Source organism: Tenebrio molitor, chromosome 3, assembly GCF_963966145.1.
Source record: "Tenebrio molitor chromosome 3, icTenMoli1.1, whole genome shotgun sequence".
NCBI classification, from domain to species: Eukaryota; Metazoa; Arthropoda; class Insecta; order Coleoptera; family Tenebrionidae; genus Tenebrio; species Tenebrio molitor.
Window position 1 is genome coordinate 14,433,011 of NC_091048.1, and position 25,187 is coordinate 14,458,197.

A 25,187-nucleotide genomic window follows, 5' to 3' on the forward strand; every position below is an offset into this window, starting at 1 on the left:
TTGCTGAGGAAATTCATATTTTGTCGCGTGAATCCAATAATAAGAAACTAAACAAAAATAGTCGATTATTATCATTAAATCCATTTATTGATCCTAACGATAATTTGCTAAGAGTAGGAGGTCGTATCGGAAACAGTAATTTTTCATATGACAAAAAACATCAGATCCTCCTACCTTCAAAACATTATGTAACTCGGTTACTTATTAAGCAATACCACGAGCAACAGTTGCACGGCGGACAACAGTTAACTCTAGCAGCACTAAGACAGAAATACTGGCCCGTAGCAGCTCAAAGTTTAGTCAGAAAAATTATTTTTGAATGTATCAAATGTTTCAAAACTCGTCCGAGACGTTTCATTCAAAAGATGGGTGATTTACCGAGTGTTAGAATCGAACCGACAAGACCCTTTATTAATGTAAGTATTGACTACGCCGGGCCTATTCTAATTAAACAAGGTAACAAAAGAAGTACACATGGAACTGGTAGGCGATCTAACTTCTGAGTCCTTTACAAATGCTTTAAAACGTTTTTTGTCCAGACGTGGTAACGTTTTAAATATTTATTGTGATAATGGCACTATAGTTCATTTTTTAATGCAGTAGAAAAAGTCAGGCAACCCAATATACAGTGATCAAGGCTGTCTAGATACCTTAAATTCATTTTTAATTGATATGGATCCACGATGCCGCTAAAAATTCTGTTTGTCAAAATCTCCGTCAGTCTGACAAGGTTTTGACATTCGGTAAAAACTTTAATTGAAATGAGAAAACGTGTTTAATAATGTGTTTAATCTAGAATTCATGAATAAAAAAGCAGTAAGTTAGTGAATAGAAACCATAATTAACGATAACTCAGACATATTTTGGATTTAAAAAATCAACTCTCATCTTGGAATTCTTCCGGTTAATCCGAATCGTCATCAGACTGACTCTCCAAGCTTCAAGGTTTATAATCAGTTGTTCCACGGTCACTTCAATACGCACATCCAATTCCCACATCTGCTCTTCTTTAGTTTAACCGTATCCCCAACCTTAAGTTCCGTATGTTCATCATAGCCATGTTTGTAAATGTTCAAAATCATGTTTTTTCGAATACAGATAAGGCCGACTTACTTTTTCGTTGAACATAATTTGTTCTGTGCAGCCCATCGATAATCAAGTATAAAAACCCTTGACCAAACTAGCCTTTAAATTAATACCTATGACACATTGACACAAATTGACATTAATGCATTTATTGTGGCATATGGCATCATGGATTGAAGTAATTTACAAAATTGAAATAGGAATCTAGTGAACTATTGAAAGTGTATATTTGGCTGCCTGACTTTTTCTACAGCATTAAAAAATGAACTATAACTTTGTAGGGGCAGAAAATGAATTACAAAACATGAAACGCTTTTTAGAATCCTCGGAATTTGAAGTTAACGTATTAGAAGCGTTAAAACGTCAAAACATATCTTGGCATTTCATACCGCCGAGTAGTCCTCATATGGGTGGTATTTGGGAGTCTGGGGTTAAATTGGTTAAAAGCCATCTCAGAAAAATCCTTGGCGTCTCTTTGGTCACTTATGAAGAGATGTACACTCTCCTAACAAACATCGAAGCGTGCCTCAATTCGCGCCTTATTACTCCTATGTCAAATGATCCCCTTGATTTTGAGGTACTCACTCCCGGACATTTCCTCATCGGAAAATCACTGACAGCCCCTGTCGAGACTAATCTGCGACCAGTACCGGACAACCGTCTATCCCGGTGGCAGCGGATCGAGCAGCTGCGACAACATTTTTGGGCCCGCTGGACACGAGAATACATTTCCACCTTACAAAAACGAAGCAAATGGAGAACACAGCCCTCTAATACAATTTCTGAAGGCACCATGTTTCTCATCGCCGACGATAACCTCCCTCCTCTACTGTGGAAATTGGGTCGCATCCTGGAAACTCATCCCGGACCAGACAATCGCGTCAGGGTAGTGACAATTAGGACGCCCCAGGGAATTTGTAAACGTCCAACGGCCAAAGTGTGTCCATTACCGATAGATAGTTAGTGATAGTGTAGTGACATCCACAGACAACTTATGATCACGATCACAGACGTTCTGAAAAACTCAACGAGTGTTCTAGTTTAGGTTAATTAGGCTAGCGTTTTCTTTTCTTTTTGTTCAGGTTAGGTTCAAAACATTATTTGTAAAGTAGATGTAAGGTGAACCAATGTATAAGTTATATCTTTGTCAGTAGTCTTAGTTATTGTAGACCTGGAGGTCTCCAACGGGGCGGCATGTTCACGTTAAAATGGCAGGTACTCGCACCCCCACTTGTCCTTATACAGGGATGGTCTAGGTACCTGCACCCCCGACAAATTTTTGTCAACTCAATATTACTTTAGCTCTCCGTGCCAGACGTTGTAACCTAATTTACTTGCTTTTCTTCAATATATTATTGTTAAGTTACGGGTAATATTCATTTTAAACAAACACCCAAACAGACAGTGTGCTATGGAATGGCCTACCACAGTCTGACAACATTGGTTCACCAACATTTAGTGAAAAAAATCGAAATCCACTAAACCTGTCATTGTATTTACATTTGTCAAATATGAGTGATCTAATTTTACGAAAGTTCAAAAACGCGTAATCGCATTGTAACATATAGTTTAAAACCACCTTAGGGACAGAAAAATAACGGTGCTCATTACTGATAAAATTTCAGATGCTCTGCTGTGTTCCGGACTATTGAAACTGTTTGGTTATAAACTAACGCCAGGTGGGCATTTCCAACTTAAATATAACAATTTGTTCTCCCCATTGCCTAAATCCCATCCCATTTCTTGTAACTTGCTTCCCAGTCTCATTTCAATATTCGTTTTTAAAACCAAAAGATTTTCTCCAGTGATTGTGTCGTCATTACTAATTTTGATTATTTCTTCCCAAAGTGTAATTTCTTGGTAATTAAAAGTTATTGGAACCGCGTTTGGCACAAGTCGCTTCATTTTGTCCCCATTGATAAATAACTGTTCCGCTAAAATCTTTAGCACAAGCATGGCTACTTTTGCGAATTCTTCACTCTTCGATTTTTAAATTTTAAAATCTCTTTCCAAATTGGCTTCGTTTCCTCATTTGATGGAAACTTAAATAAAAGTATTTAGCTACCTACGTAATTCGAAGAAGAAGACGCATAATTTGAGCTGCAATTTGGTACGCAACACTTAAATGACATTTTTAATTCAGTTTGACGAATTTGACCAAGGACTTGTCAAAATTTATTTTAAATGTCGAATTCGTTTCAAAATTTTTGGAACACCGTAGGTCATGGAATGGCCTACCAGGGAATGTGGCAACACAGCCAGTGTCCAGGCCTGTAACCTAAGACCGCCTTGGTACTAATAATGGGCGGCCATTATTGATAATGCCAGCATTTCGTGTTTAGGCCGTAACATATGCACTTTCACTGGTAAAGGTGTACAGCGTCCTAGTACTTCTGGAAAATGTTTGTTCTACTATTTAGTGAACCGGAGCAGGCCCCAGCAGGTTTATTCATTGTAACTAAGTACATACTTAAATAAAAATGCAATTGGTGTCAAGACGTTAATAGGTATAGGTACTGTTACGATTTAAATCGCCACGCGCTTGTAAATCTTCCCGATTTTTCTAGAATGTTCTAGAACCCATCGCGACGGAAACGTACACGGACTTCCGCCGAAAAATCTGCGCATAGAGGGGGCGAAAGCTATAAATCGGGGGAACCAGAGACAAAGAGGAAGTTTACGGCTATTCGTGGTGTTGTGAGTGCCTGGGGAGAGTCAAGGGAACAGTGATCCAGTGAATTTGCAGGGCCGACGAGACGACGTAGTGGAGTTCACGAGGGCCGTTGGAGACGATTCGTCTAAGTACCACCGCCCAAATCGCCAAGCGGATCAAGGACTTCACTACGAAAGGTTCCAGACCGAACCTTTTGCGGATCAGGATCTCGTCGAGTCCTGTCAGTCTAGGTCGTCCCCGGACTCACCGGAAGGTGCCGGACCTACCCACCAGCAAGTCCGGAGCAGTGGTGACATCTCATTTTCTTCCAGGCCGTGGCCTAACAATCATGGCCATAATTAAATACAATTAGTATTGTGAGTCTTTAAATGTTTTATAATTAATTGGGGGTCGCTGACTGGGGTCAGGACTGCCCGTGATCTACAAGTAATTGAGGGTTGCTGACTGAGATCAGGACCGCTCGTGATTAATAATAATAATTAATTGAGAGTCGCTGACTGAGATCAGGACTGCTCGTGAGTTATAATTGGTTGAGATAATGTTGTTTTCACCATTAAGGGTAATCATGTTGTTAATTTGATTAGAGTTGTAATGACAGTTGATGAGATTCCTAATTTTGATATGATTGAGCCCCGACATGTCGAGCTAATTAATTAGACTGTCCACCCTTCCTTTGTTTCCGGCAACTGTACACTAGCAGAGACCGTGGAGCTGCTAGTGGTGTGAAATTGATTGTGATCTATTGGACTGGCAGAGACCGGGGAGCTGCCAGTGGATGTGAGACAGATTGAGTGAGTCGCTGAGTGTTATCAGGGCTGCTCATCTGTGTATCGGGCGGAGCGAGTACTTGTACTCATTGCACACCTTCGTCGCGATGGTGATCACAATTGATTGAGGGTCGCTGAGTGTTATCAGGGCGCCTCGTTTGATTACAGTTGTTTATTGAGTTGAGGACTGAGTCCTAGAGGGTTCTATGTGAACCCTAGTCTTTCCCCTAACCCTGGACAGAGCTCAATTAGTTAATGTTAATTGATAATGACCTAAAGTACTAGAGCTCAATGAATATGTAATAATATTTGACAATCACCAAAGGTATTAGGAGTTGACGTTGCGATGGTACCATATTTAAGGTGTGTGTGATTCATTATTGTATATTTGTGTTGGTTGTGCTCGCACAACACTTTCAGCGAACTGGTTACTCACCACCCCATTTTATTATTTTACAGGAGGTAAGCCTGTGATAGATGTGCAGACCACGATCACCTCGATCCACGACACAAGCCGCCACGACACCATTGTTCACGTAATGTTCACCCAATCATTTCATCTATTGACAATTACTAAATTACGACATCCTGACATTGCATCAAGTCTGATGTGTTATGTTGATTGGTGATTTGATTAGTATCAGTATTATTATTACTTTTGTGTGCTGTCTCTCTCTGCGAGAGTTATCTCTCTCGCACTCGCATCATAGCATTTCCCTACAATTAATTTTTTATTTGTTTACGTATTTTATTATTTATTTTTTACTTACTTTAAAAGATACATGTAATGGATACTTTACTAATTACTCTTATTTCTTTATTAAGTAATCTTATTTGTCAAATACATTATCTAAAATCAACAATCTCTTTACATTTTTTTGGTCACTGATCACAAAATGTGTTTTATTTTTTTTTACTTGTGGATATTTTAACGTCTCTTTCTTTTGCTCGTCGATAAGATGGTGAAAGTACGACGTGGTACCAGTTTTATATGAACAGAGGGATTCCTACTTTACGGTACCGATACAATGAAAATTTGCCGCTTTCGTAATTTATGGTGTTTTGAGTTTACAACTTTACCCAACGTTTAAAAAAAAATGAATGCCCTATACCAATACCCTATTGCAATAAACTGCAGATAATATCCATGTTCCAAGATTGCACGAAATGAGGAACCGCGTTTTCTTGTAAGTCAGTCAGCATCAAAATGACAAGTCTTGTAATAGCAGAAAGTGAGGTTACGAATACATTAGGGCCGCTTTACATCTCAACTCACTGGAATGTCAAGTGACGGCCAAAATTCCGTGGCCGTAATTGTACATACAAAATTTTATGTCCGGTCGAAGTTTTGAATTTTATAATAATTTAGGTAGTTTTATAATAACTAGAGGTCGCCCAGCGGTCGAAATTCGACCGTTTTCATTAAATTTTTAAGTTTGAACGTTTCGAGTTATTTGAAAAATACGAAAATATGAAACGAAAACACTCGTAGTTTGGCTATGCCATATTTAAAAAACAAAAACGCGTTTTTTGACATTTCCTTAGGTTTTTTATTGCTATACTGGCCAGGTTTCGCCAAGGCTACACACTTGATTTGCTTATCTTTTTCAAATTATATAAAATTGAAATAAAAAGTTAATACAAAAAATGGAAAATGAAACACGTGTTTCGTATTTTTTATACCTATATTTTTTATTGAAAAAAAAAAACCGGGCGGTTAAAAAATAAAATGTTGTCTATTGAATTTAAAATAAAATTTCGTCGTTTGTTAAATGCCCTTGGCAGTTATATTCGGAAGTATAAAATCTCAAATCATTGAATGATCGAACTCTACTTGCTGCGACGTACTTACAATTGAAAACTGGCTGCCTCAATAGAATTGCATTTTTTTCGAATGTTTGTTTTTGAGACTTATTTATTGTCATCGCAAATGCAGCTATAATTGGAAATTGACTTCTCTGAAAATTAAATGGTACCTAAACTAGTACCTGAATACGTTAAATTTATACGTGGAATCAAAATTCTCTTATTGCGGTCGGTTCAAGTTAAATCTTCGGAATCAGTAGCATTGCGATACATAAACTTGATGCGTATGCGAAAGCATTAGTCTATGGAACTTCTTGTTCCATAGACTAATGCTTTCTTTGCATTTAAGTTTCTGATCAGTAAAACGTGCAGTTAACTTTCAATACTAACTTATGTGGTGGCAAACCACTAATAGTCAAAGAATTTTGTATTTCACTCCGAAGAGTGTTTTTATGAATAATCTAAATAAACTCCCTCTTGGAGTGGATTTCACTGCGGGGGGATTAAATCAATTACAAATCATCCACTCCGCATTCGCTCCAAATTCACTCCGCATTTACTCCGCTAATTTTTTACAGTGTATGAACGTAAACAATGAATGTTTTGATATTTGTAACACACCGGTGTCCCCGAAAAAGAAGATGAGTTCATAACTCCTTTATTTCAGAGGATTTTAATTATTTATACACCAAATTAAATGGCACTAAATAGGCTACTAAAGGCCCTAATAAATTTGCATATAGATCCAAGGACTTCAGGGCTAAACTGTCAAAATATTTTTTTTCAAATGCGAACACATAATTTTTTTAACACTTCTGATAGAGATATCACAAGTGTACACTTACCTAGCCAAAATACAAAAAAAGTTAAAAAATGCTACTATCGTTGATGCTTAAACTACGCACTGTACGTGCAATCCCAAATGTTATTATTATTACATAACGTAATGAATTTTGATAGCCTCTCGCTTGGTGCTCGTCATTTGATTCAAAAGGTAGTGTTATTTTTTTAAATGTTTTCTTATATGAGGTTACACATGTCATACATTGTTGTTTTCAGAATAAAAATCTTTATCAGAATTACTAAAAAAAAGTATGTGTCCGTATTTGAAAAAAATATTTTGACAGTTTAACCTTGAAGCACTTTGGGTTTTACGTGAATTTAGTACGCCATTTTGTAGCTTATTCACAACCATTTAATTTGGTGTATAGATAATTAAAATCCTCCGATAAATAAGGGAACTATGGATTTGTCTCTTTTTTGGGTACTCCCTGTATATTATACATAAATTTTATCTTTCTGCACACCTTTAACTTTAACTATGCCAAATCTCACACTCCTCCGTCCGCGCAATTTGCTTAAAAAGGGGTACAAAGGTTTTCCTTCACGTATTAATACGGTGCGATCAATCGAGTCGGCATGTTACCTGTGGCAACCACTGACCTCTATGTACCGGGTGTCCCATCACTTGTGTCCCGTAGGAAAATGACTTTAAAACTAAATTATATTTATGTGAAGGTAGTATAGATGCATAAATACTGTTCACCGCCACAAAAATTGGGTATTACTTTTTTGTTAAAATTAATTACCTAGGTACAGCGAGCAAAAAACTATCACTTTAAAAATTAAATTTTGTTCGATACAGTTCAAATTTAGTATACATTATGAAATAGTTATAGAGAAATAAAATCCGTAATTAGAATTTAATTAAAATGTTTTGATGTAAAGATATTTGGTTAATTTAATTTGGGTCCTTCTACTTTATAAAAATTTATGGAAGACAAAGTTAAGTTTGTGGGTATTATTCTTGTCCGCAATTTATGGTACGAAGACCATTCAAGAGGTACCTGCCTGTGTTCGGCGTCAAACACACTGTAACCCCTCATAAATCTTCGTCTGCAATAAATTTTCATAAAGTAGAACGGCCCAAATTAATTTAACCAAATATCTTTACATCAAAACATTTTAATTAAATTCTAATCACGGATTTTATTGCTCTACCATTTTTTCAAAACGTATACTAAATTTGAACTGCATTGAACAAAATTTAATTTTTAAAGTGATAGTTTTTTGCCTGCTGTACCTAGGTAATTAATTTAAAAAAAAAGGAATACCCAATTTTTGTGGCGGTGAACAGTATTTATGCATCTATAATACCTTCATATTAATATAATCTAGTTTTAAAGTCATTTTCCTACGGGACACAAGTGATGGGACACCCGGTATAACATGGACTGCGTGTGCAGTGGTCCCTGCCACAGTAAAAGTGAAGCTACAAAGTCGGCCATCTTTGTAGTCTCACATTGGAAACTTTTAGTTTTACACCAAAATACTGTTGGCAGCAGATTTAGTGACATCATTCTGTCACTCGTTCTGTTGAGTTCCCTGATTTCTTATTTGTGATTTTATTCGTGATTTCTGTAAATTTGGTCACAAAAACATGGTTGAGTTATATTTAAATCGTTTCCATCAACGAGCACGACCACACCTGTCAACGTCAAACGTTAGTGAAAAGAATTCAGTTAACTGGACAAAAAGAAAGTTACTAAAAATTGAGACTAGCAAAATGGCCGACTTTCTGCTTCAGTTTTGAAACATAGCATCCTCGGTCCATGTTATAGAGGTCAGTGGTGGCAACCCATGCTATAGCATAGGCTCCAAAGCAAACTCGATTTATTTTTTAAATGATCGCTCGGTATATAGATTTAGGTAGATTCAATTTTAAAATAACGACACAAAAAACAAGAAGGTGGAATAACCTAGTTATTGTTATCACCGTAGTAACGGCATAAACACGAGTAGCCATTGTTAATTTATAGCGTGTTCAGTTTCTGTAGTGAAATATTTATTTAATGGAAAAACTCTAGAAAATGGAAATAACAGAGGTATTTTCAGTTGACCACGAAGCAGTGGTCGTTTCAGAAGAAATAGTTCAAGCAGCCAAAATAGCTACCGAAAGCCTTCTTCCATCCAAATCAAGTATGAAAAATAATACAGAAACTTTATGGACTGGTTTAGGTTTGATAGATCTTACGTAACGACAACTGGAGATTGTCTTAATAAAAGCAGTCTTGGATTCATAAAAAAATAAAAATATCAATTGGTATCTACTCGTTTGAGAAATACGTATGTTTATTTGGTTGCGTCGGGACGTTGTTAGACCCATTATTACTTGTGAATACCCCCTGTATTTATGGTAGGTAGATATAGACACAATGTGTTCCTGAAAAATGGAATAGTTGAATAATATTTTACTAAAAATTAAGTAGTTATAACAATATAGTTTTATTTTTAATTGCTACAGATATACGCTTTACTCTATTTTACTTTATGTAATTTACATTTAATATGTTTACATGCCGTTTGTACTATGGCGGATAATAAATTTAGGCCGGCCTGTCATTGGCTTGACATCAAAATGTGAAGCTGGCATTATGTTCAACTAACCCCATTTTCGATTTTTGTCATTCTTGTCATCGTGACAGCGATAATCAAAATTAAAATTGGGAAAACAAGCACCAGAGAGAAGTGCTACTACAAGTCAGTTATGCTAGTGCGTCATGATCTGTAAGTTACGAAAAGGGCGAAGGAAACGCCAAACAGCTTGAAAACCTTCAATTTGACAAACTGACACATCAGTCATAATGACAATAAATGGTCGCTTGCATTGACTTTTTTGAAATGTCAGAAATTTGCCGGCCTAAATTTATTGTCCGCCATAGTACACCCTTTAATTTTTAGTTCTTATTCATTGAAAAATAATAAAAGAGTTGTAATTCTTAGGAAAAAACTTGTTTTTATGGAACTGGAAATCTAATACAGTTTTAGTCTAAGGAAGAAGATCTTATTATATCATAATCACGATCTAGGCGATTTCTTTATGTGTTATATTTTAATACACGTCTTGATTGATGGCAAATCCTATCTTTTTGAAAGATAGCTCAGAAGTTTTTCTTGTACAAACCACGAACATATTTTTATTTATTGCGACCTTGAAGTAAATTTTTGCAGATGTTCCGAAAATGTTTTCCGCTTAATAAATGTTATACCTAGTCATGCATCTGTGATTTGATTATTATCGCTAAAATGCTTAAGAATCGAGAGTTGTCGTTTATTTTAACAAGTTTTACTGTTCATGCACGGTAAGGCTGTTTCTTTTTTGTGTTTTTATGTTAAATATTTTTCATGCCGCCGGCTGTTATCGACGGTTTTGCATGATTTAAAATCAGCCAGGAACGTAAAATTCCCGGCCTAGTACTTACAAAAGTGACCTTGAGTAAAAATTCGCTAGAGAATGGGCAGGCAGCATTGAATATAGCCAACGGACTCCGTTTCGGCTCAGGGACGCAAGGGTCGCGGGTTCGATTCCGCTTGTGAAACAAATTTTTTACTTTTTAAAAATGATTTAAATTTGTCGGCATGAAAAATTTTGTAGATTACACGTCCAGAAAATGTTTTGCGAGTGCTCGTGTTGCTCGCCTCGGCTAAATCGCCTCGGCTACGCAATATCACTCACACTCGCAAAATATCATTTTCTGGACTTGTGATCCAAATAACTATTAAACGATTTTGTGAGGTATGTTGTGTGAGTTTTTTTCAATGTCTTATTAATTTGATTTACTTAACTTTTTTTAAGCTATTTTAAAACTTTGCACCCTCACTTTTTCCAAAATGTTATGATACCTACTTTTCCACAACTTTTCTTCAAAAAAATATTCCTAACAATGTTCTTTGTGATTTGCTTAAAAATCTACAATGCGTTTACGTAAAAGTCTCCCTTCTGAAGTCATTTTGATGTCTAATAAGTCATTTACTTTCAAATGATTGAGTATTATTTATCATTTGGAAAACATTTTTCATAGTTCCTATCCAATAACATTTACGTTGTCAAAATTACTAACAATATATAAATTAAACACAATAAATTATACACCGGTATTGACTGCAACTTAGTACTATACACATGAAATGCAAAAAAATAGTATCATAATTTCACTGTTATTTATACCATTACAAGTTAGTTATTCTATGATATTGCATATTTATCAGATCATATTCTTATAATGATCTGCTTTTTATATGAATTTTTATAACTACATATATTAATTACATCATTTGCATTCACAATCAGAACTACTTATTTAAAATTTCTTGAATTTCTTTTAAACTTTTACCTTTTGTTTCAAACATAAAAAAATAAACAAATAAATCAAATACAATACAAAAACCAGCAAAAAACCAAAATGAACCTCCCATACCAATCGCTTGCGATAAAGATGTAAAGTAATACGTTAGGAAGAATCCTATAAACCAATAAAAACTTGTGGCAATAACAGACGCTTTCGATATGATGTTTAGAGGTAAAATTTCCCCCATTATGGCCCATGGTATGGATCCCATACCGAAATTATAAAACGCAATAAATGTTACTAACGAAAGGACTGGTAACCAACCAATGCTAGAAACGTCATCACCATTTGTTTGCAAATAAAAATACACACCCAGTACTATCTCGGCTACAGTTGCTCCAGTAATGGCAATTAAAAGTAAACTTTTTCTACCAACCTTATCTAAGAAAGGCGGTGATAAAATGGAAACGAAGAACTGCACTGAGCCCACTATTATTGAACAGACCTCGGGAGGAATATCACTTCCGGTTGCATCAAAGATGTTTTGGGCAAAATATAATATCACTGTTACACCGGAAAATTGTTGGAATGCGGTTAAAGCAACGCTGTAGAAAAAGGCTTTCATCGTTCCTCTTGTTCTGAAAATATCCATAAATGTCCCCGGTTTCAGTTGTTTTAAATGCGATTTAATTTCTTCTAGTTCTTTCTGAACCTCATCATCTGGTCTATGTCTAAGATAACGAAGTGAGTTCATTGCTTCTGTTTCTTTATTTACACTTACTAGGTAATAAGGAGTCTCTGGCGCTACATACCAAAAAAGTGGAATGAAGACTACGCAAATTGCGAAAAGAATTAAGTTAAAAATCATAATGGAAGTATAAGGTCCAATACAGTACGAAAAAAGCAATCCCAACATTATAAAGGAAGTTGTTGATGCTTGCAATAGACCTCTATTTACATCTTCTACGGTTTCAACAACAAAAATTGGTAGAATTCCGAACATACCGCCAACACCCATTCCCATCAAAATCCTGGCTAGATAAAACAGTGGAACAATTTCAGCAAATGCGGCTATCAAATAAGCTGATAAAAATGGTAATGCTATCAGTGATATAGTAATTTTTCTTCCAACTGTCTGAACTAAGTATCCAAAAATAAATGGACCAATAATTCCACCCATTGCCGATAACGATCCAATCCAAGATTCTTCATCTGTGGTTATTTTTCTTCCTAACGGAATTTTATTCAGATCATCCCCTCTCAAAATTGCCAATACTGGGGATGACCATGCAATTGAAGTACCGGTTATAAATGCGATGACGTCAGTTGAAATTATATACATATTACATAATATTTAATGAACTAAAAAATTATTACCACCTGCTAATATGACAAAGTATGAATATTTGCTGCCCTTGAAAAACACCATTTTTATAAATAAACTTGGTTTACTCGTAAACCCAAAGGTTTTCGTAAAGTACGTAATAGCACACTGAGTACAACTAAATAAGGTATTTTATCAGCTTGTTGACATTTAGTCAAGTATATCAGGTGTCACACAAAATGAAATTACAACAACAATAAAATACTTAGACTAGTATAGCATTGAAACCAAAAACAAATCTGAATTCTTTGTTAACAGTGATTCTTTTATTCAGACATTGTTTTCAGAGCCAACATCTTAAGGTGTGAGTCCTCAGTTCACCGATTTTCCAAATGTACTAAATATGCTATCGGTTAACGTGGTACATACACATGTACAATATACATGTACCAGTGTTTAATACCAGGAAAACTTGTACCTTCTATACCCCATACCAGTCATCTTCTCCACTCACCATTGTTTAGCATGTGTAATTGTTATAATACATTTCAAGAAATAATTCCAAGTCTAGATATTTTTAATGATAGTTTTCAGAGCTTTAAGCTAAAGATTCAGTCGGCCATATCACATACTACTTAATTTGGACTTAGTGTGTAGTATTTTTGTCAACAGTAAATTCTGTACACCTCTTTTTATTTTTATTTTGTTTTTTTTAAATACTTATAAGTTAGGTTTAGTTCATTTCATGTATTATTTTGTATCCTAAACTGGGCCTCTCCGGTCTGCTGGATTAAATATATATTATTATTATTATTATTATACTACTCTATGATATCATCGTTAATCAGGAGTTCCTCAACATATTTAAAAATAAGTGCTAAACAACACATTACATATCACCTCGACACCTTTGTTTTGTTCTGGACCTCTCTATGAGCAGTACTCCTAGTTACATTACGTTCATGGCTGTAATGGTGGCACATCTATAGTTGACTCAAGTTGCAAAAAACCACTTGTCATTTGCAACAGCGTTTTTTCAATATTTTTGAACCAAACAAAGGCACAAAGGTACCAGAAAATCATAGTTTGGATTGAATTTTTCCATATAAGTACAGTTTAAAGTAATTTCAAATGACTAATGCCATTAAGTGCTGTTCCAAAGGGAAAGTGTTTTTTTGCAACTTATTATATATATTATAAAAATCACTTTCTGTAAACGCATTTAAAGTTTCCGTTCTTATGAAAGTATAGTATGGACTGGCGACTCAACACAATTCAAAAATAATATTTTTTAAGTTGTGCCTGTATTGTAACGAAGATTACTGTACTAACCGGGTAATAAAGGGTTTTGAAATCATTGACATGTAGAACACGAATATCAGTATTTTTAAGATTTGACGCCTCCTATGGTCACACGGAATTTCCGGTTTTGTAGGTACAGTGTTTTTCTTTTGGTTTTTCTCTTTTGTCAATTGTATTTCACTATTTCTCAAAACTATTTCCTATCTCTATTAAATGTCGACGTGACGTAAATATGAAATAGTTTTGAAAAATAGTGAAATACAATTGACAAAAGAGGAAAACCAAAAGAAAAACAGTGTAAGTTTCAACAAGGTTCACTAATGCTAATGTATTAATAATTACATTTGAAGATAAAAACTCGTACCTAGCTAATGAGCTAAAATTATGAATTTGATAAAGAAATTTGGGTTTCATCTTATAAGGAAGTCACTTTATACTGGGTGCCCCAAAATTCGCGGAACAACTCAATGGGGCATTGTCAACTCATGTTAGAAAATAATTAGAAAGATAATTAAAAAATTCTATACCTGTCAGATTTGAAGATATGGGGGCTCAAAAGGTGCAGCTTTGACCTCATTTATTTTAAAAATTAAAATAAAATTGACTATTTGTCTTTTACTAGCCAGTGGCATAATAATTCTGGTTTGCAATTATTTTCTTCATTATTTCCAGCATTTCCAAGTAGTAATTTTACGTCCCTTTCTACCTCAAATAACGTACGGCAACATGGCTTTGATTTTTCTTCTTATTTCCATGGATACAATAAAAATGAAATATTTGCACCCTATTGGGATACATACATAGAATGTTTTTAAATGTTGCCACATTTAGTGTAACGAATAGGTCAATATCTTCTACAAAAAAGAAAATAGTTTATTTTATTATTAAAAGGTATCAATCGTTATATTAAGTATAACATAATTACATAAACATTTTTGTTTTATAATACAAAAATTTCCGATAATATTGCGGAATCTGGAAAAGTGCCCCGAATGCTTGCAGCGTTTCCACGTTGAATGGCAAGGGAAATCCTCTCGAAAAGGAATTTCTTTGATTTTGAATCGCCTGATTCCGCGATAAGTCGGTTTCCGATGACATTAATAAAATCGATGGCTTCTTTGCACCAAGGGCCTAAGGTTTCAAATGCTAAACCTTTAAACACGTAGTTTGACGAAATGATTGAACTATATTTGCTATGTTTGCGTTTGCAAGCCATTTCAGCGGCAAAACCTGAGACTTCAGATGATTTCAATACGTAACTGTCTGCAAGTGTATCTACAACAGTAACGTCCCAAACCAAAGGTTGACCTTTAATCCACGGTACTAAAGTCATCCCATCTGGGCGTTTTCCGCCATCCCGAGACAGTCCGTTTGGTTCTAAAGTTGAATTCACATGAATTGAAGTTAAAGACCGATTGATAATGGAATTAATTTCAGTGTGTCTTGAAAATCTACCACTGCTTTTGAAACAACTTAGACCGTGGGTGCCAATTTCGTCAACTTTCGCATTGCATTTGCAAATATGAGGTGTACAAAGATTACAACCCAATCTTAAACCAATACAAACTTGGAAGGAAGTGTTATCTAAAAGAGTACCAATATTAGGAGAAGGTATTGCATGTAACCAAGATCCTGATTCTCTGCATTGCAAAGCTTTAAAACGAGCCAAGTCTCTAGGTGAATTAAAGATTAAGTCATTGGCAATTATTCCTTTGATATTAATATTATCCCAATTCTTCTGAAATTGTGGAATTGTTGGTATTTCGTTCTCATTTGCTACACCCCAGGCTGCTAAAGCTTCATCATAATGGTGAATATTAAGCTCATTATCCTTTGAGTTTAGTAATAAAGAAACAAGCTTTTTAACCCCATTAATTGAAGATAGGAAAGCAGGGAGGCAAATATCGGAAATGCGACGAATTCCCAGACCACCAAATCTAATCGGTAAAGTGGACTGACGCCATTGTAAATCAGTTAAACGTAAATTAAGTATTCTCTCTAAACAAGACTTTAAAGAAGAATCAATTGAATTAACATAATTAGAAAATTTCCAAAATGGAGTTGTTCTTAATAAAAAATTAAATTTTGGTATGAAAAGACAGTTTTTGATTAAAGTATAAGCCACGTGTCTGTCGGTGTTTTTGAAACCTTGGTCAAAGATTGGAGAGCCTAAAAGAGATAAACTTTCTCGGTCACAGATTTTAATGCCTGGTGCTAAATTTTGAAATTCCTTTATGACTTTTAAATCTGTGTCTCCAGAACAGCAAAAGATCTCGCATTTGTTAAAGTTTAATTCAAGGCCAATTTCCTGAGATAAATTTATAACTTTCTTAAAGTCGGATAAAACTACTTCTGGGTAATCAGCTAAGGTTCCATCATCTAAATACCATATATTCATTTGAGAATCCAAAGATAAAATAATTGGTTGAATGGCAAGACTAAAAATCATGGGACCGCAGGGATCTCCTTGCTGAGCTCCAACAGAAGAAGAAATTAAATGATTACCGAAAAATAAAGTTGAAGGATTTCTATAGCATTGATAAAGATAAGGGTACAGAAGTGGGGTATGACATTGGACTTCTTTCAGAATACAATCCCGTTCGACTGAGTTAAAGGCATTTTTGAAATCTAATTTAAGAAGAACTTTGCCACGGTTTTGATCGTTATTAACAAAGGTTCGTGTGGTATGAATTGCTGCTTCGCATCCTAGTTTAGTTGCAACTCCAAGTTGGTGTGGAGATAAATACGAATTTACAATATTTCGACTTTGAAAACAGGCTAGCTTTGAGGTCAATCTTCGCAAACAGTTTCCGATAGCGATCGGTCTAATTCCTCCATCTTTTTTGTTAAGGGCACATAGAGACGCGCCATACAATAAATGGCATATTTCTGAAGGAAGTTGCCCAGATAATAAAAAATTGCACAGTTTGGTTAAAGCTCTTAGTGCCTTCTGACCTGCTTCACCCGCTGACAAAGATATGATATCTTTCAAGTATTGTGGTATTCAAAGAAAATTGTTTTTTTTTTTACATTTTTACCTGATATTTTAATATTACTTAACAACGTACTGCTAAGCTGTTGCGTGAATTTTGGGGCACCTAGTATACAGAAATATATGGTAATTAAAATGAAAATGCTACTGGAATTGGTAATTATAGTCCGAGAACTGATGACGAATTTGGGGAATGAATTTCGGCAATTAGAAATTAAAAAAGTAGCACTATTTCAATATTTGTGAATCTGGAATCGAGAGTCGCTAAAGGCGTTTGCGGTTATTTTACTACTGCGCAATATATGACATTTGCAAAAAATTAATCCCAAAAAATATACTTATTTTAATTTTTTAGTTTAGCATTTATAGAATACAGAAATAAAAATTCCAGATTATTTGGGCGGTTTTAAAGTATGGCCCAACTGCCCCAAAGTAATTTTTTTAATATGCGCAAAAAATATACTTTAGGCACTCTGAAATTTTTATGGCAGATTTATTAATTAATATTAAAAATATGTGCAAAAGGCCAGACGAATACGACGGTTTTAAAAAATTATCCGACGCGAATACACATTTTAAATAAGTGCGACAATAGTATATTGTTATACGAGTTGCACAAAACAGTCTATTGTCGAACGAGAGGGTTTAGAACACGACGAACGGAGTGAGGAACGAGTGCGACAACATGTCTTGTGCAACGAGTGTAACATGCTATTTTTTCTACTTCGGCTTCATTAATTTAATTTTTGAAAATATAAAATTACAGCCCGCCAAAATTATCGCATAATTTCAAAACTCGTGTTTTTGAGCCAAAATTTATTTCCAGTTACATTTCGAACTGTAAAAGTAATACACTACAATAATCAGAACACAACAAAGAAATGAAGAAACCAAAAAAATAAAAAAAATCAAATTCGGAGGAAACAAAGACATTTAAGGCTGTTGCACAGTAATAATAATAAAACTTTTGGGCGAGGTGTAGTTCAAGTTGCAGAAGTATTCAGAACTCTTGGATCGGATCGTGGATCGGTCAAACACTGCAGCAGGTTAGATTTTCTTATTTCTTGTAGTTTGGATGTATTTATCTGTGCACTTTAGTGATTGAATCTCTTACTTGCAGAAAATTCTTTTGAAGAAAATAACGGACAATGATTAATACAAATGTAAAGGCTATGACTTTGACAGTGTCAGATTTTTCGTATCTCTGCTATCTTTATAACTGATTTCATATAAATGTTCATCAAGTGAGCTGTGCATTTGTAAAAGCACCTTTAATTTAGTTACCTACATTACAAAAGTCACATTTATGAAGGTCATGTCCAATAAATCTTTACTTGGTAAAAATACAAAGACAAAAACAAATAAGAATTACTTTAATTCAATCAGTAAAAAGACGTAACATTGCTTTTAAAATCAGCAATGTTAAATGGACAGAGCAAGCAACTTTGAAAGTTAAAGTCACTACCTTTAGGTTTACTACCAACTGAAAATCAGATTTTCATGGCTTGCTTAGATGCACATTTATATGCATTTATATGAAAAATAAAAAAATTTCAAATTGACAAGAGCATAAAATAACCACAAGTAATCAATAATAAATAAACGCATCGCATTTTTTTGTTTGTTCCTGTTGTTTCAATAAAGAGAAAGCGAGAAAGGAAATCGTGACGTCATCCCAAAAGGGTAAAAATTGGACCATAACTTCAGAGTTCAGAGATTGAATCTTATTTTCGTAATCCTAGGGATTATTTAGCGTAAGAAAGGTAGGATTACAATAGCGCCCGTTTTCATTACCTGTATGTACAAATCATTTCCATTAAAAAAAACCTGTTATCGGATAATATTACTTACAACTTTTCTCCAATTAGACATTTAGACATTTATTGGAAAAAATTATAGTTTCTGTATAAATTAGTAGGGGTTTTAATATTCTATATTCAATCGTTACTGAGAACAACTAATTACCTACAGCTTGGCCGTTTACTCGACGTTACTAGACGCAGGTAGTTTGGCCCAAACGACCGATACCAGGTTCCATATTGGAATGGATGGGAACAGAAAAGTTTGAGTGTCACATTCTGAGATTATTTAGTTTTTAGGTTAATAATAATTAGATGATATACCTATTTTAACTTAGGTTTCTTAGTTTAATTTTCATAAAGTAAAACGCCCCAAATTAAATAAACCAAATATCTTTACATCAAAATATTTTCATTAAATTCTAATCACGGATTTTATTTCTCTTTGTATTATGGTTTCATAACGTGTACCAAATTTGAACTGCATCGAACAAAATATAATTTTTAAAGTGATAGTTTTTTGACTGCTGTATAGTCGGCACGGAGATATAGTGATAATGTATTCAGTCCCGTACTTAACTTCAATAACGATTGTCACTGTTAGCGGATTTGGTTTATAACCATTACAAAGGAATGGCTTTAGACCGTCAGCACTACCTGGCGTTCTTCAGGCAGTCTTTACAGGCAAAATATCTTGTCCAAGCACTTATCCCTAATAAACTACTTAGACGTTGCCAGCCTCCTCGTTATGGGGACTGAATACATTATCACTATATCTCCGTGCCGACTATACCTAGGTAATGAATTTTAACGAAAAAGTAATACCCAATTTTTGTGGCGGTGAACAGTATTTATGCATCCGTAATATTTTCATATAAATATAATTTAGTTTTAAAGTCATTTTCGTGCTTGTCATAAGTGATGGGACATCCGGTACATAGTTTAAATTTTTATTTCATACTATCCGGTAGATGTTCAATTGCATCATCAATTTGAGTCCGATAAGTAAGTTATAATAACAATATCAGAGCCGGAAAGTGTCACTAAGCAACACCTAACGGCAGTGGCGGCCCTGGGGTAGAGCGAGTGGAGCGGCCGCTCTAGGCGCCAAGTGGCAAGGGGCGCCAAAATCCAATTTTTGAAAATGTTTGTATTTTATTATCAGAAATTGAATTATAATTGATTTAAAGTTGTGGACCAAAGGGCGCCGAAAGACAATCTCGCTCTTCCCTGATAAAGGGCTAGGGCCGCCGCTGGCTACCGGGCTGTTTTATTTTTGCAGACGACGATTTTTATACATCAAATCTGATATTGAAAAGTGAAAAAGACAAAAAATATTTGACAGTTTAACCTTGAAGTCGTTAGGGTTTTACGTGAATTTAGTAGGCCATTTTGTAGCCTACTCACGACAAATTAATTTGGTGTATAGAAAATTAAAATCGTGCGATAAATAAAGAAGCTATGGACTCGTCTTTTTTTTGGGACACCTGTATAATTGGTGCTCGATCAAAAAAAGTGTTATATGTAGGTATTAGGTATTTTAATTACTCGCTATTATTAATTAGTGATTCGTTTACTTTGTTAAAAAGATAAAAAGGTTATGATACCGCACCGCGGCAATCCGGCCATCTCCTTTCAGGTATATTTTTAAAATGGGATTCATAAGTTGACCATCGCGGCACGCCGGGCCTGCCCCGAGGTGTTCCCGTGAGCCCAGTGCAAGTATCTTCCCAACAAAAGTTGCATTGCGGGCGTTAAGTAGTGATTATGTCAACCCGAGTTTACGACCTCCAGGGGCTGCAGGTAGTTGAGAAGTATAGTGGACTGCCGAATAACCGAATTTTACGTGTTTTGTTGAGGCTTTTGTTTATTTTTTTTCTTCCAATCTAATTTGTTTTTCCAAAAACTGAGACTCCATGAGATACGTTCTTCTGAATCCAATGCACTTTTTAAATAGTCTCTAAATGAAAAATTGAGCAAAAATAAGGAAAATTACTGAAAAACGTTATTAATTTTTTTTAAAAGAATGAAGCGATTTTTCAAAAAATTGAGACAGTAGCCCCGTGAGATACGTTAATGTTTAACAAAAAATATAGTCACCATAGCTTCAAACATAAAACTGTAGCGCGCTTTACCATTGCTTGGCCAACCACTAGGCAACAGCCTTAACATTTAATAGTGCGTGTTGCCACCCCGTGCCTTTATTGCAGCTGCACAATATTGTCTCATGCTTAAAATGAGGTTTTGTATAACTCTTTGCTTAATTTCTTCTCAAACTTGAGTTAGACCCAAAGACAGCTGATAAAGAGTTGTTGGTGGATTTGGTAACCTTCTAACTGTTTTATCTATAGGATCCCACAATTACTTGATGAGGTTTAGGTCTGAACTCCTTGCTGGCCATTGTATTTGCCCAATTTCGACCTCACGGAAATAATGCTGCACTATTCCCGCAACGTGCGGTCGACCATTATCATGCATAAAAATAAAGTCATGCCAATAAATGGTCGGAATGGGACAATATGAGGTTCCAGAATATTGATAATGTACGTCGCCGCATTTCAGTTTTCTCTTTCTACCACCACCAACTCTGTGCGAGCGTGGAAAGTGACACCTGCTCAAACCATAACGGAACCTCTTCCAAAATCCACTCGCACACGTCTGTCACTGTGATCCAGGCAAAACCTGGACTCGTCAGAGAACATTACTAACCTCCATTGATCCAGTTCCCAATCAACGTGATTTTGGGCAAACAGCAATCGTACTCTTCGGTGAGTCGTTGTCAACTGTGGGCCCCTTGCTGGTATCCTGGGCTTTAAATCGTGTTCAGCAAGTCTTCTTCTAACAGTATTTGCACTAATTTAGAACTGATATCTTCCTAAAGTCATAACTTGCAAAGCTGGAGCAGTCAGAGTCCTGTGTCTCAACGACTGTAAAAGCAGAAAACACTCCCGTTGAGCTGTTGTTGTTCGTCTGCGTCCTTGTCCAGGTCTTCTAGCAGTGGCGGCTTGTGACCAAATTGAAAGGGAGGGCACACTTGGATCAATTCGGATTGTACCCAATACTTTTTTATTGCTGTCTACAGGGTTATTCACGAGAGGGGTATTTCTGAATTTCTTTTTGCCGCAACCCATTATACAAATCGCAACAATATCTTGATTTCAAATTTTGAAAATAATTATAACTGAATCCACGACGGCTCTTAGTCCTGTCTCTTTGACGTTAAAGTAAAAAATCTTTGTCAATTCGAAAAATTTGTTTTTACAGTAACGACGAAAAGACTGACATGCTCCCCAATTATGGAGTGTGAAAAGAATTCTTTCACCGCTGCGGATGTTTAGAAGCCGATGGTAGACACTTTGAACATCTTTTACATTAACTTAATTTGTTAATTTATTTGTTGAATTTTGATTAAATACAGGTTATCTGTCAATCTGACATTTCTCACAAATCTATCCAACTTACTTTGATTTTTAATTTAAAAGAAATAATACATTTGATTTAGTAGTTACTGCCATTGGTATTGTTGGTTGCGGCAAAATAAAAATTCAGAAGTACTCCTCTCGTGAATAACCCTGTATATCCATGTCAGTGCCAGTGAACACGGTGTTTTTAGATTGATCTATGTGTAATTTTAAAATATCGTCAACTTCGGCAATTAAATTTATCAATCCTCGAAAAATACCTGGATTATTGCTCTCAACCCCTTCATCATATCCACGTAATGCTAATTCAAATGCCCCGCAAAATTTTATCGCGTCAATAAGTTTTCTTAAAATATATCGATTTTGTTTCACTTTTTCATTATGTTTTTGAATTTCAAGGCGATATACCCCACTCAACTGGTTACGGAGGTCCGTGTTGCCCAAAATTCCAAACTCGACTGAATAAAATAAATGTTTTTGGCTTATTGCATGCTTTTTAACTTTTTGGCCCAAATGTTTTAAATCTGTAACACCGCACCGATCTGAACCCAGGCAGGATCGCAATCAGCGGATCCCATTACCAAACACACGAAACAATAAAATGAGTTACTTACATCGGAAGCGCATAACCAACTAGCATTATTGTACATACCTCTGTTAAAATTTCTTACCACAATTTTACCCTTGATCAAATTTTGTTTACAAATTTTTAAGTTTGGACGAGGTGGACCCCACTGTTTAATTTCTTTCCGCTCTTCAAATCCAAGTCCAACGGCGGTTTTTAAATTTTTAATTGATTGAACGGAATTCATGATCATATTCGTAAATAGCACGACTGAAACCTAATGTTACTATTAATGCAGAATGCTAGTAAAAACTACACTTGAAAGCAGAAAATAAAAGCACTAAACACACGTTTGATCAAGAATTAGACAAGTGTTGCGAACTTGCAAATCAGTTGAAATCTAGTTAATCTTGTTAAAATTTGAAATTCATAACTTCGGATCGAGCTAAAAACAATTCAACGTTCGATGAAGTCCGGTAAATTATGTGTTATTTTTACCTGATATTTTGATAACTACTTAACAACGTACTGCTAAGTTATTCCGCGAAATTTGGGGCACCTAGTATACAGGGTTATTATAAATTATTGTAGTCCAAGTAGGCGTAAAAATTGAATGTAAAATTTATGGTTGCCGCTCCATATAAAAAACATCAAAATGATGTGAATAAGTGAGTCTAGTTGCTGCCAAGATATACTGATAATGATAATGTATTCAGTCTCCATAACGAGAAAGCTGGCAACGTCTAAATAGTTTATTAGGGATAAATGTTTGGACAAGATATTTTGCCTGTAAAGACTGCCTGAAGAACACCAGGTCGTGCTGACCGTCTAAAGCGGTTCCTTTGTAATGGTTATTATAAACCAAATCCGCTAACAGTGACAATCGTTATTGAAGTTAAGTAGGGGAGTGAATACTGTATTTTCAATTTGGTTGTAGGTCGTAAAATTTTATGGTACTTTAAGTTAAAGATCTTGCGGGGCTTATAAATCCTAGTTTACCACTAGCAGGTAATATTTTAAGCAGGGTTGTATTGTAAAGTCCTCGTCTAGAAATAGTCAATTCTGACTTAAATTGTAAATCATTTTACAATAGGACAGCAAAGCGTCTTATAACAACCATAAATAATTCCTAAATTTATTGCCCCTTTGTCGTGCAGTGCCGACTCCAGGAAGGGCAAGCATCAGGTAAATATTGCTGTTTGCTGTGTTCTCACACTCACTTTCTTATTATTATTTTTAAATAATAATTTCGGAATTACGTAATTTGTTACGCATCGAAAAACGTAACAGAATCTCTACCCCTAACAAACCCACAAAAAAAAAACAACTGAAATTGAATAAATTTATAACTAAGCAAAAATATTTAACAATATTTAACAGGTAAAATATGTATATACACAAACGTTAATTAATTTTTTTCATTTTCGATTTCTTCAAAAAATTCTTCGTCGTCCTCATCCTCATCATTTAAATTAATAATTAATTGAGGAACTTCCGTGTTCCGCAAATAACTATTCTTCACGTCGATGACCTGGCATATACAGGCAGACCAAAGAACAGAATCAATTTCGTCCACAGACTCTCTAGTTGCCCGTATGACCGATTCACCTAAATTAGGTGTGTTATTTACTTTCCTGATTGCGAATTGCGATTACTTTGGCTCCATACCATTTCGATAGGATTTAACACACAATAGTAAGGAGGAAGTCGCAAAACCGTATGTCCGTATTTCGCAGCCAAATCATCGATAAAATAAACTTTTCCTCCGATATTATTTTCTTTTATAATCGTAAATAATTCGGAGCGTGTTGCCTTTTCTGGAATTGGAAGTCCCTTTCTTGCCATATAATCAACCATATCCGTCTTCCTACTGCTTTTTGTAGGAACTTTATCCAATTGTCGACTGTGATAACTAGCATTGTCCAGCACTATGACAGATTTTGGAGGAAGATTCGGTATTAGTTGCTCAGAAAACCATTTTTCAAATAGCGCAGCGTCCATATCGCAATGGTAATCTGCTTTGGCACTAGCAATGTTCTTCGCGGAAATTAATAAGCAGTTTGGAATCCACCCGTCTTCATTTCCGGCATTTAAAATAATTAAACGTTTTCCTCTACTTGGTGGCGTTTCTAGAAAACAACGGCCAGAGTTATCTACCCAGCCTCTACTAATTACGTCATGCGTATCAAACCACGTTTCATCCAAGTAAGTGATTTTCCTTCCTTCTGCCCTATATTTTCTGATAATTGAAATAAATTCTGTTCTCCATCGAATCAAACGCTGGGTTTCCATGGTGGAAGTTCTCCGGTTTAATAATTTAT

The 25,187-nt window shown here is 35.3% G+C and overlaps 2 long non-coding RNA genes and 1 pseudogene across 4 annotated transcripts in view; 1 reads left to right on the forward strand and 2 right to left on the reverse strand.

Annotated features, from left to right (window-relative positions):
- LOC138125360 (uncharacterized) overlaps positions 1 to 25,187 on the forward strand; it is a 169,467-nt gene that overhangs the window by 36,695 nt on the left and 107,585 nt on the right. The gene's annotated exons all lie outside the window — the stretch shown is intronic.
- Positions 1 to 25,187, reverse strand: part of LOC138126233 (uncharacterized) — a 74,937-nt gene that overhangs the window by 6,262 nt on the left and 43,488 nt on the right. The gene's annotated exons all lie outside the window — the stretch shown is intronic.
- On the reverse strand, positions 9,595 to 12,819 carry LOC138126333 (facilitated trehalose transporter Tret1-like; annotated as a pseudogene).